The sequence below is a fragment of the Amblyomma mixtum genome, chromosome 10 (assembly GCF_055824585.1).
Source record: "Amblyomma mixtum isolate Tamu chromosome 10, ASM5582458v1, whole genome shotgun sequence".
NCBI lineage: Eukaryota > Metazoa > Arthropoda > Arachnida > Ixodida > Ixodidae > Amblyomma > Amblyomma mixtum.
The window spans coordinates 140,040,731-140,051,064 of record NC_143021.1 but is presented as its reverse complement, the minus strand read 5'-3'; positions in this window follow the sequence as shown (position 1 = coordinate 140,051,064).

Sequence of the window (10,334 nt, the reverse complement as noted above, 5' to 3'; positions counted from 1 at the left end):
CTGTTGCTGTTCATCACTGTCGCTAAGCTCTTTTCTAGCTCTGTAACTTACCTGATGCCTGGTCGATAAACACAACAATGTAGTTTTTGCCATTACAACAGATTTTCTTGAACGTTTTCGAGTGTGAACTTGTAGTAACAACAGAAATTTGTTTACTGATTACAAAACGATACTAAAGAACTGCACACACAGAAACGAACTACAAAAAGAAAATCCGCACTGCTGCAGCAAAAAGCAAAACAACAGAAAAATCTTATCACGAAAAAATTCCCAATCATTCTCTTACATTTCTGACAGACATCTCGTTTTTTAGGCTGGGTAACACCTGGCGAAGTTAGCAAGTTCAATAGCAGCGAAGAATATAAAAATCCAGAAGCTCACGCCAAGTTCCTTTTTTTGAATTACTCAAGAAATTATGATTGCGAAATTCTGATCAGAACCTTTTCTCTAATTATTCAATGAATGCCGTCACAGGATGGAGTTTGTCGAATGCGTTCAGTTCATGGGTTGAAGAAATGTCACCGCAATTTACAATGGCAGCTTGAAACTCTCGATTTTCACCGTCGACGAGCATCAATCTGCACCCCGAAAAGGAGCTACGGAATGTGCGTGTATTCAAATGGTTATCAAGGTTAGAAAAAAAATTCAGCTTCGTAGAAAAATATTGTAAGGCTGTCAGTGCTTCAAGTTTGGTTGGTTTATTGTGGCTTAACGTCCCAAAGCAGCTTAGGCTATGAGGGACGCCGTTGTGAAGGGCTCCGGAAATTTCGACCACCTGGGGTTCTTTAACGTTCACTGACATCGCACAGCACACGGGCCTCTTGAATTTCGCCTTCATCGAAATTCTGCCGCCGCGGCCGGGATCGAACCCGCGTCTTTCGAGCCAGCAGCCGAGCGCCGTAACCACTGAGCCACCGCGGGGGGGGGGGGGGGGGGGGTAGTGCTTGAAGTTAGTGAATGCACCCAGATATAAAGCTTTTATGTGTTTGCAGAAGGGACGAGCTTGAATCTGATTCTGTGTGCACAATTTAGCACTGGACGCTCATGTTCCTTTGATGCCTTAAATGTTTCATCGGACAGTTCCCATACAGTTTATAGGTGGTTTATCGACAGGCACTGCAATGTTAATTGAGCGAAAAATTGTAATTTCAACGCGCTTCTAGCAATAAGGGCGATATATTAAAACGCCTACTTTCAAAGTAGTTTCGAAGACCGAAAGATCCTCCAGATGAATGAAATCTCCGTGACAAGGGTATACTTACCCGCTTCGACCGAAGAAGCCACGGAACTTCTATTCTGGGCATCCGTCAAAAAATGTGGGTTCCGTCGGAGTCGACTTGAGAGGTTTAGCTGCGCCAATGGCTCCCACAGGACACGGTCTGCGGCGCGGAAGGCCTCGTCGATGTCGTCGTCAAGCACGCTGCGTAGACTCCAAGGGTCGTAACCCAGTGCCGTGCGCAGAGCGCCCATCACTCGCTACTGAATGGCGATCCCGAGGAAATGAACAGCCAGCAAAGGATGCCCTGGCCTGAGGACCATGTACACAGCACTGTGCTCCAGGGAGGGAATCTCCGGCTCTTCCACCAAGAAACAAACGATAACTGCACCCTTGCGCACTTTCCAAGCGACCGTTGCACCTTGGTTACCACAATGCAGCGCGGCTAAAATACGCCTGATGAGTCTGGGACACTCCGCCCAAGACGGCGCAACCGTGAAGCGGTAGTGCCGCCATATCTCAAGGCACTGCTGTGGTACCAGGCAGCAGTGCAGCCACGCTATGCGCCGGAGACAGTAATCGTCGTCCACATCCGACTGAGCAGCCTGACAGATGGCACGTCGGACGGCGGAAGTTCCCGCAGCCGCGGTAGCCACAGCGCGTTCTCGTCGTCGAGACAGTTCAGTTGCGCTGGATAGAAACCTATCAGTAAAACGTGCAGATTTAAAAGCTGTTTGTGAAGCGCTGTAGGGTTCATGGACAAGCGGCGTTGCTGAAATGACATCGTGACGATGCGTGGAAATGCGCAGCCCTGTTGACGAGGCGTTCACTAGCACCGTTGTTTCTTTTTCATGCAACTCAACGGGAGGCTTCGGTAGCTTGAGAAGTAATATAGGTGACAACGGTGGTTCAGAACATCCTATTTTAATTGCAGCGTATTTAGCATTGGCATGTTTCAATGAAAGGCTAGAAAATTTTTCACTGCACAGTGTTCTAACGAAATTATGCAGCGGCACTCGATCTTTTTGCAACGTGTGGCTCTCAAGTTTTGGGTCCTTAACAATACCGAAGCACTTATCGCAGAAAAAGCATTTGCTAAGGGGCAAAATACAATAGAATGAAAACGGACGGTAAAGTTATCAAGCATGACGAACAGGTCTTTTCGATTTGTCAGAAGCATATCACATCTGAAAAATGGTTCGTTGCATGTTGCTGCCATGTGCAAGTTACACTGCCGGAAGAGACGTGCTGTGCCATGAGACAACATTTTTTTCCCGGCACGAAAATAACTTTCTAGCTTTTCCTTCTCGATCGAGGCGATAAGTGGCTGAGAAAGCTACGTGTGCTCAGGACGGGCGCTTCAGGCGCAAGAAGCCATGATTTCAACTTGGCGCCTCATGGCGGCAAAGGTCAGTGCTCACGTCCCAGTTTCTTAGCGCAGTCATTATGGGTAGCTACTTCCGATGAACGGCGCTCGACGGAGAAGTGCGCCAAGAATCACACTGCTACTATTGAATTAGATCGAGAAAATAAAAGGAAATATTTGTATATGGGGCCGGCATGTTGCACAAGTGCTACTTGTAATGCAGCAATGCGAGAGAACTTTGGGGGCAGTCATTTGTGCAAGGCAACTGACTCGCTACCATGGTGTTGTTTTCCTTTTACCTACGAATTTTCGATTCGTTTTAAAGTACGCAGGGTGTGTCTATCGCCAAGGGCTTGACATTCTATGCTCCCGAGATGGCGTTCCAGAACGATATTGTAGCAGGTAAAAATATATTTACAGGTATTTACAGAGAGACATATACGAGCAGCCGGGATAGCTGAGAGCAACACCGGGCGAACCGAGCGAGAGATCTTTCTCGTTTTCTTCCCTTGTCAACTCGTGGCACAGTACAGCTCTTCATCATCGTCGTCAGCCCGCTACAATTCCCCTGGCTGCAGAACCGCCGTCCGGGCGATAGGGGGCCGAAGTATCAGCGACGTGGTAGGGTTTAAGGCGGCGGACGTGAATGAGGTCGGCGACAGGGCGAGAGGACGACGATAACGACACATGGGCAGCGATTTTATAGCTGACGTCAGTCACTCTGCGCACCACACGGTAAGGCCCACCGTTGTGGGAAAGATGTTTCCCGGTGAGACCAACGCGACGCGAAGGCGACCACAGAAGGAGGAGTGATCCAGGGTCGCAGTTGGCTTCACGGAGTCGGCGGTCGTAGGCGGTGTCCTTGGACGCTTGAGATGCTTGGACCCGATGGCGGGCTATTTGGCGCGCCTTAGTGGCTTGATCGATCGCATCACGGGCGTAGGCGGCGGGGGAGACAGGAGAAGGTGTCATGACAATGTGCAAAACAAGGTGGAGTGCTTACCGAACAAAATGTAGAAAAGGGAATAGCACGTGGTGTCATGCCGTGAAGAATTATATGCGAGGGTCACATAAGGCAAAGCGCTGTCCCAGCCACGTTGGTTGGGGGAGATATATATAGCAAAGAATTCGGTCAAAGCTCGGCTAAGCCGCTCAGTAAGCTCATTGGTTTGTGAGTGATACGCTGTGGCGAGCTTGTGCTGCGTGGAATAGGAAAGGAGGATGTTGTCGAAGGCTCTGGTCAGATAAGTATGGTCGCGATCAGTGAGTAGCAGGCAAGGAGCGCCATGCTGCAGAATGAAATTTTTCGAGAGAAAGTCTGCGACACCTGTAGCGCAGCTCGTAGGCAAGGCAGGTGTGATGGCATACCGAGTCGCATATTCCGTTGCGACAGCGATTCACTTGTTGCTGGAGAGAAAAGTAGGAAAAGGGCCGAGAATATCGAGGCCAACACGGTGCAAAGGTTGCAGCGTGACATCAGTGGGTTTTAGAAGACCAGCGGGCAGTATGGGAGGCAGCTGTCTGTGTTGACATAGGCATAAGCGGCTACGTAATGCTTGACGAAACGAAATGAACCTGGCCAAAAGAAACGGCGCCGGATCCGAGCATAAGTGCGGGAGACACCAAGGTCTCCGGCTTTCGGCATATCGTGCAGTTCTTAAAGGGCAGAGAAGCGCAGCAGTTGAGCAATGACAAGCAATAGCGGAGGGCCATCAGGGCGCCGAATATAACCATCCCCTATACAGAGCATTGATTGATTGCGAGAAAGTGTTTTACTCAGTGGAAACCTCCGCTGCCATGCAGGCACTGCGGAATCAGGGTGTAGAAGAGTGTTATGTCCAAATATTGGAAGATTTCTATATGTACAAAACCAGCTACCATAATCGTCCATAAATAAGCAATACAATTTCAATAAGGAAGGTTGTCTGGCAGGGAGACATGACCTCGCTAATTCTATTCGCCGCCTGTTTATAGGAATTATTCCGAGGTCTGAATTTGGAACAGTTGAGGATAAGAGTTAATGGCGAATAACTTAGAAATCTGCAATTCGCTGATGACATTGTCTTGGTAAGTCACTCAGGAGATGAACTTGAAAACATGATAAATGAGTTAGATAGGCAGAGCGGTGGGTCTAAAACCGTTGATCTCACATATAACTTCCAGAAAACCAAAGTAAAGACAGTCTAGCAAGGGAACAGCAATTCGCACTTCTCCGCAAGCGGCTGGAGATAGTAAGGGAATATGTCTATTTAGGACAGGTAGTGACCGCTAAACGGATCAGGAAAGGAAATAACTAGAACCATAAGAATGGGTTGGAACGCATATGACAAATTATACATTGTTCCACAACGTTTTATTAACTTTTATTTTTATCTCGAAAGTTCGGCATCAGCTTGAAATTGAGCGGTGCCGAGAGCGGCGGTTATTCAGTTCGACGACCACCGAGCCCGCCTGTTGCTACACCGCCGCCTAGTAAATCAGTTCTTTGCGGGCGTAAGTCAGCCCAAACAGAGAAGTTGGTTTGGAAGCAATTCTCGCTGTTTTCAGGCTTGCCGGAATGTTATCAAAACTACATCATAATATTAGCCCACAGGTCCGAAACAATTGAGCACACAGCCCCCTGCCCATACCATTTGGTGCGTCCATGGACCTGCGCCGTCAGCTCCCCGTAACCTGTGGCCCAAAAGTTTCTTGGGCTATGGCTCATCTGATCATCTTGTCATCGACCGTGACGGGAAGCCCTACATCTTCTTCCTTTCTCTGTTCATCCTTTCTGCCACTCCCCTCGTCATGTGCTGCGTTTCATCGGCACTGCCGCTCTTCTAGTCCGCGCAATCGGGACGATCACTTGGTGGCCCGGGGTCGAGTCACTGACTAGAAGACGACGAAGTGGGCTGTGGCGCGGTCTAGAACACTCGTGCTAGGCCGTCCGGCATAAAAATTGTATCATAGCCATGTGCCATAATGTGCTGTATTCATCGGCTTACCGTCAAGTAAAAATATGCAACATTGTATAAATCGAGCATTGTTTTTCGACAGAGCTTTTGGATTGCATCGGTGCTTCTCTGCTGGTTCTTAATCGGGGATGAGAACTCATCAGGCCACTTCAAATAGTCGCTTTCTTTTTGATACTGACGTCATTAAGAACAAGATCGGCGGCCGTTCGGCCGTTGTGGCTGTAAAATTGCGATTGGTCAAAGAGGTAGTAATGCAGAAAATGAGTTTTGATGGAAAGAAAAGAGGTGGTCAAGCGGAATTGAACCGCTCTCCTTTGGGAGGGGAGCCCAACTCGCCACCTGTGCAGCAGTTGGGAACGTTTAGTCAGCGGCATAGATGGAGACCTTTTGCGAGCACATCACATTGCACACTTGATGACTTACACTACAGGAACACTAAGTTATTTAGGGTCCCTGATCAGCGCCACCAACAATATGAAACAATCTGTTTAAAAAGCAGCATATGAGGACATCAAGCGTATCGATGTCTGCGAAGCATTGCACCCGGGAACCGCCAAGATGGCGTAGTGATACTTTAAGGGGATCGCTTCATGCTCTTGTGGTGAACTCAAATGTTCCCAGAATTTTTACGATCCTCCCATGTCCGTGGTCTGCATGAAATAAAAAAAATAATTCAATTTTGCTTGCTCGTAGCTACTGTTTTCCTCAATACCGCCTGGCGGTTCCAGAATATCTGAGAGAAGTCAGCCTACGCTCATAAACAGCGAAGATTCACTCCTCTCTCGCCCACGGGCTCGCGAGACGGTGGGAAGGGTGGCTGGCAGGCTGAAAACTGGCGTTTAAGTCAAAGCTATCAGCAGATTTTCCAGGATTTTTAAAGATGGTGTCATGTGTAACTGTGCGGTTTCATATCGTTAGCGCTTCTGCCCCCTTTCGTCTTTCACGGGCAGTTCAAGTCGGAGCCGTCGGCAGCACAGCCATTTTCAGTGCGCGAAAATATATCCCTCCAGTGAGGGCGTGGCGACCTTTTGTTTGCGTTGAGTTTTGACGCCGGTGGCTCGTTCGGTGAACTTGGTAGCGTGGCATTAGCCCATTCTAGTCGGCTATCCGGAGCAGGTATTCCTGCTGCACGAAACCGAAGAGTACTTCGAGCGAGTGACACGCATTCAGGTCCCAAGTTCAGCGTGAAACAAGATGGCTATCTTTAGCCGTGACGGAATCGAGGAGCAGCTCCACATTGCCAATTAGAATACGCGAAAGACGATGGTGCGCCCGGCTCGGCAGACTTCGTGTGTTCAGAACACCGGCGAGACGGTGCCTAATGTTCATTGTCTAATGTCTAATGTTCACTGGATGGTGAAGTAAATAAAAGGGTGTATCGCAAATGGATCCGAGGCAGTGAGTATTGACATTCAGGATCTTTTCCCTTCTCTGCTCCGTAACGCCGTAATGCTCTCTCCAGGAGCGCCGCGCGAGCATTGCAGATGTTAATGATGACGGTAGATTGAGAAACAGCTGTGGCGTCTCAGAAGAGTCCTTTTTTGCTGTTGTTTTGTAGGAGCCGGCATCCCTGACCAGTTTCTCGACTTCATGGCGCAATTCCCAGTAACTGCGCGCCCTCTATCAAAAAATAATCTGCCACCGGCGTTCGTAATGCGAAGTTCACAGTACACCATTTCAAAACCTGACACTGAGGCTGCTTCCTCTCGCTCTACAGCCAAGAGTGTCTCGTTGTCTCGCACTGAGGTCCCACTTCGAGGTAATGTACTCTTCCGTGAGTTATGCGGCCATTATGCTTGTGCGGGATGGATGGACGGGAAACCAGGTATGTACGCGGTGCTGCCAGTGGACTGATGGCTACCGCCGCATACCTCACAATAGTCACATTAAGTTGGACGTACGCAGTGGGTTTTCATGCGCACCGACTCAGTGGATAACACATGCTCGTGCTCAGAACACTGCGCCTCTCACCGGGTGTAGCGGACATGCGCACGCCCCAAACCACAGCGCTGCAGGTATATACGTTACAGAGTGCGTTTAGAAGAAGACGCGCACTGCTGGCCCGCTTCAGAAGAAATACATCTCGCTGCTTCATTCTTCGACGCGATAGACGGGTCGCAAAAATTCCAGCAACGACGTAAAAAGCGACGGCGAGCTCTGGCAACACTGTGCAGCGCCGCCGCTGTGCAGGGTAGCGAGGCAAGGGGGTATACGCGAGTCTGGCCGCGATGCACATATGCCGCGTCAGATCGTTTCGTATATCGTGAACTGCAGCTGCTGTGTCGATAATACTTCACTACAGTCTACCAGGGAAAGACTGCTCTACGACGTAGCACTCGCAGCGATATCGCAGTCGCTCATTTCTGCCATTACAGGATGGAACAATGATTCTGACGCCCGCGGACCAGAGAGGCCGGGTGTTTTGCGAAAGCAAGTCGTGCACTGAGCGTACTTCCTATCGCAGCTAAGGCCTCCACGTAGATTCATACGCGTATGTGGCTACACTTGTTACAAACACCACCCAGAGCAGGTAAGGCTGCCGCTCTGTACGCTAGAGAATTTAATAGGCAATTATTGCGTGCTGCTAACAAGTCAGCGCCTGTAATATCATGCTGATTGACTACAGCTCAGTGAGGGCACCCGTGCATCGTTAACCAGTAAGAGTATGTAATTTTTCTTGGTTACTGACTTCTTGAAAACGCAGTGCGCATGCTGAAAAACAGCGCAGAAGCTGGCGCGTTGTGTCGTCCGTTTTCCAGACAGTGGTTGTTACCAAATTTTCTCTTTTTAAAAATGTACTAACTTGCTCAAACTTCTGTCTAACTTAAATTATCAAGTGCTATATCATTAAGTGACATCCATCAGTGAAATCACGAAACTGTATTTGTGGCATGCTTTAGATTTTGCACTTAACAGTACAAAATTTAAAGCGTGTAAAACAACGGATCGACAGTTCATTGAAAGTATCTATAAGCAAGTAATCTTTATTGACAACGGTGCTGTCGTCTTCCTGAGAGCGCCATACTTTCGGAGTAAATACGTGATTACAATTCGACCTATCGCACGCGCTGCGTTACGTTTTCCCCAGTCCGACGCACTGCAGAGCCGACGTAACCGTCGGCTGCCAGCGCGCCCCGGCGAGCCCGGCGCAGATTTGGGAGCTGCTCCATTCTCACGCCAGCGCCGCCGACGGTGTCGACCCACAATGCATCACGCAGAGAAAAATGGCAGACTCCAGCGCGAACATCATGAACATAACACGAGTGGCGTCAGCAGCTCGAACGTTGCACCTGCGTCGGATAGCGCCGTGGTGGATAGAAGCCATGAAACGACACCCCAGTGTGTATGACACAAAGCGACTCAGTTTCAGGTACCAACAGCGCTAAGAGAACATGTGCGAACAAATACGGTAAAGGAGCGGTCTCCCCACAAGTGAGCGGTTTACGACAGCTGTTTTCGGGTTTCGGCTGAGGCATCCCAATTGATGCATGCACCGTGATGTTTGATCAAATTCTTTTCCCTCGTTTCTGTTTTTGGTTGAAGGATGTCACAAGTTGTGTAAGAAGCTCTGAGACCGCCTTACCCGTCAACTGGAAAATCGGCGCGCGGGTCTGCGACCGTTCTGCGCATGCTCCGAAGACAGCCGCCGAAGTATAGAGGGGTTCACATTTCGTCTGGCATAGCAAAACAGGCGTTGCGTGGCCGCGAGCGACCGCGAGCGACGCTCGCGTGTCCGCCGAGCGCGTGAGTCTATAAACGCGCCTTAAAAATTAAAAGGCACCACCGTACTCCATCACGGAGTACGGTGGTGCATTTTAATTTTTAAGGCGCGTTTATAGACTCGCGTGATGGAGTACGGTGGTCCATTTTAATTTTTAAGGCCCGTTTATAGACTCACGCGCTCGGCTGGCACGCGAGCGTCGCTCGCGATCAGTCCATGGCTCCATCCATCCATGGCTGCAGCGATGGCGTAGAGGTATAGCATCTGCCTCGCGTGCAAGAGGACCGGGGTTCGAATCCCGTTGCCACTCAATTCTCCACCGGATTAAAAAAAAATCTCCGCGTGTCAATAGAATTGCATGGCCAGGCTTGGAGTGCGGCCTGATTTCGGTGACCAGAACCGACAACGCACTTCCTCACCAGAACAGGATTTGGCCACCCTGGTGTAGTACTTGGCCGCAACCTTCTATGAACAAACCAATTAATCCTCGGCCCTCTGTCCCCAGCGGCTGCGGAGCAACTGACCAAGGCGGCGGTCAGATCTGTGACGCAGCGGAGGGTGCTAAGAATCTCTCGCTCCGGACAGGCCGCCATTGGAAACTGAATCTGGAAACGTTTAACGCAAGAACCTTATCAAGTGAGGCTAGCTTAGCAGTGCTGTTGGAAGAATTAGCCGGTATTAAATGGGATGTCATAGGGCTTAGTGAGGTTAGGAGGAGAGATGAGGCGTATACAGTACTAAAGAGCGGGCATGCACTGTGCTATCGTGGATTAGCAGATAGGCGAGAACTAGGTGTGGGATTCCTCATAAATCAGGATATAGCTGGCAACATCGAGGAGTTTTACAGCATTAACGAGAGAGTGGCAGCTATCGTAATTAGGCTTAATAAGAGGTACAAGCTGAAGGTGGTGCAGGCCTACGCGCCTGCATCAAGCCATGATGACCAGATAGTTGAAAGCTTCTATGAGGATGCGGAATCGGCAATGACCAAAGTAAAATCACAGTACACTGTACTGATGAGCGACTTTAATGCAAAAGCAGGTAAAAAGCAGGCTGGAGACAAGGCGGTAGGTG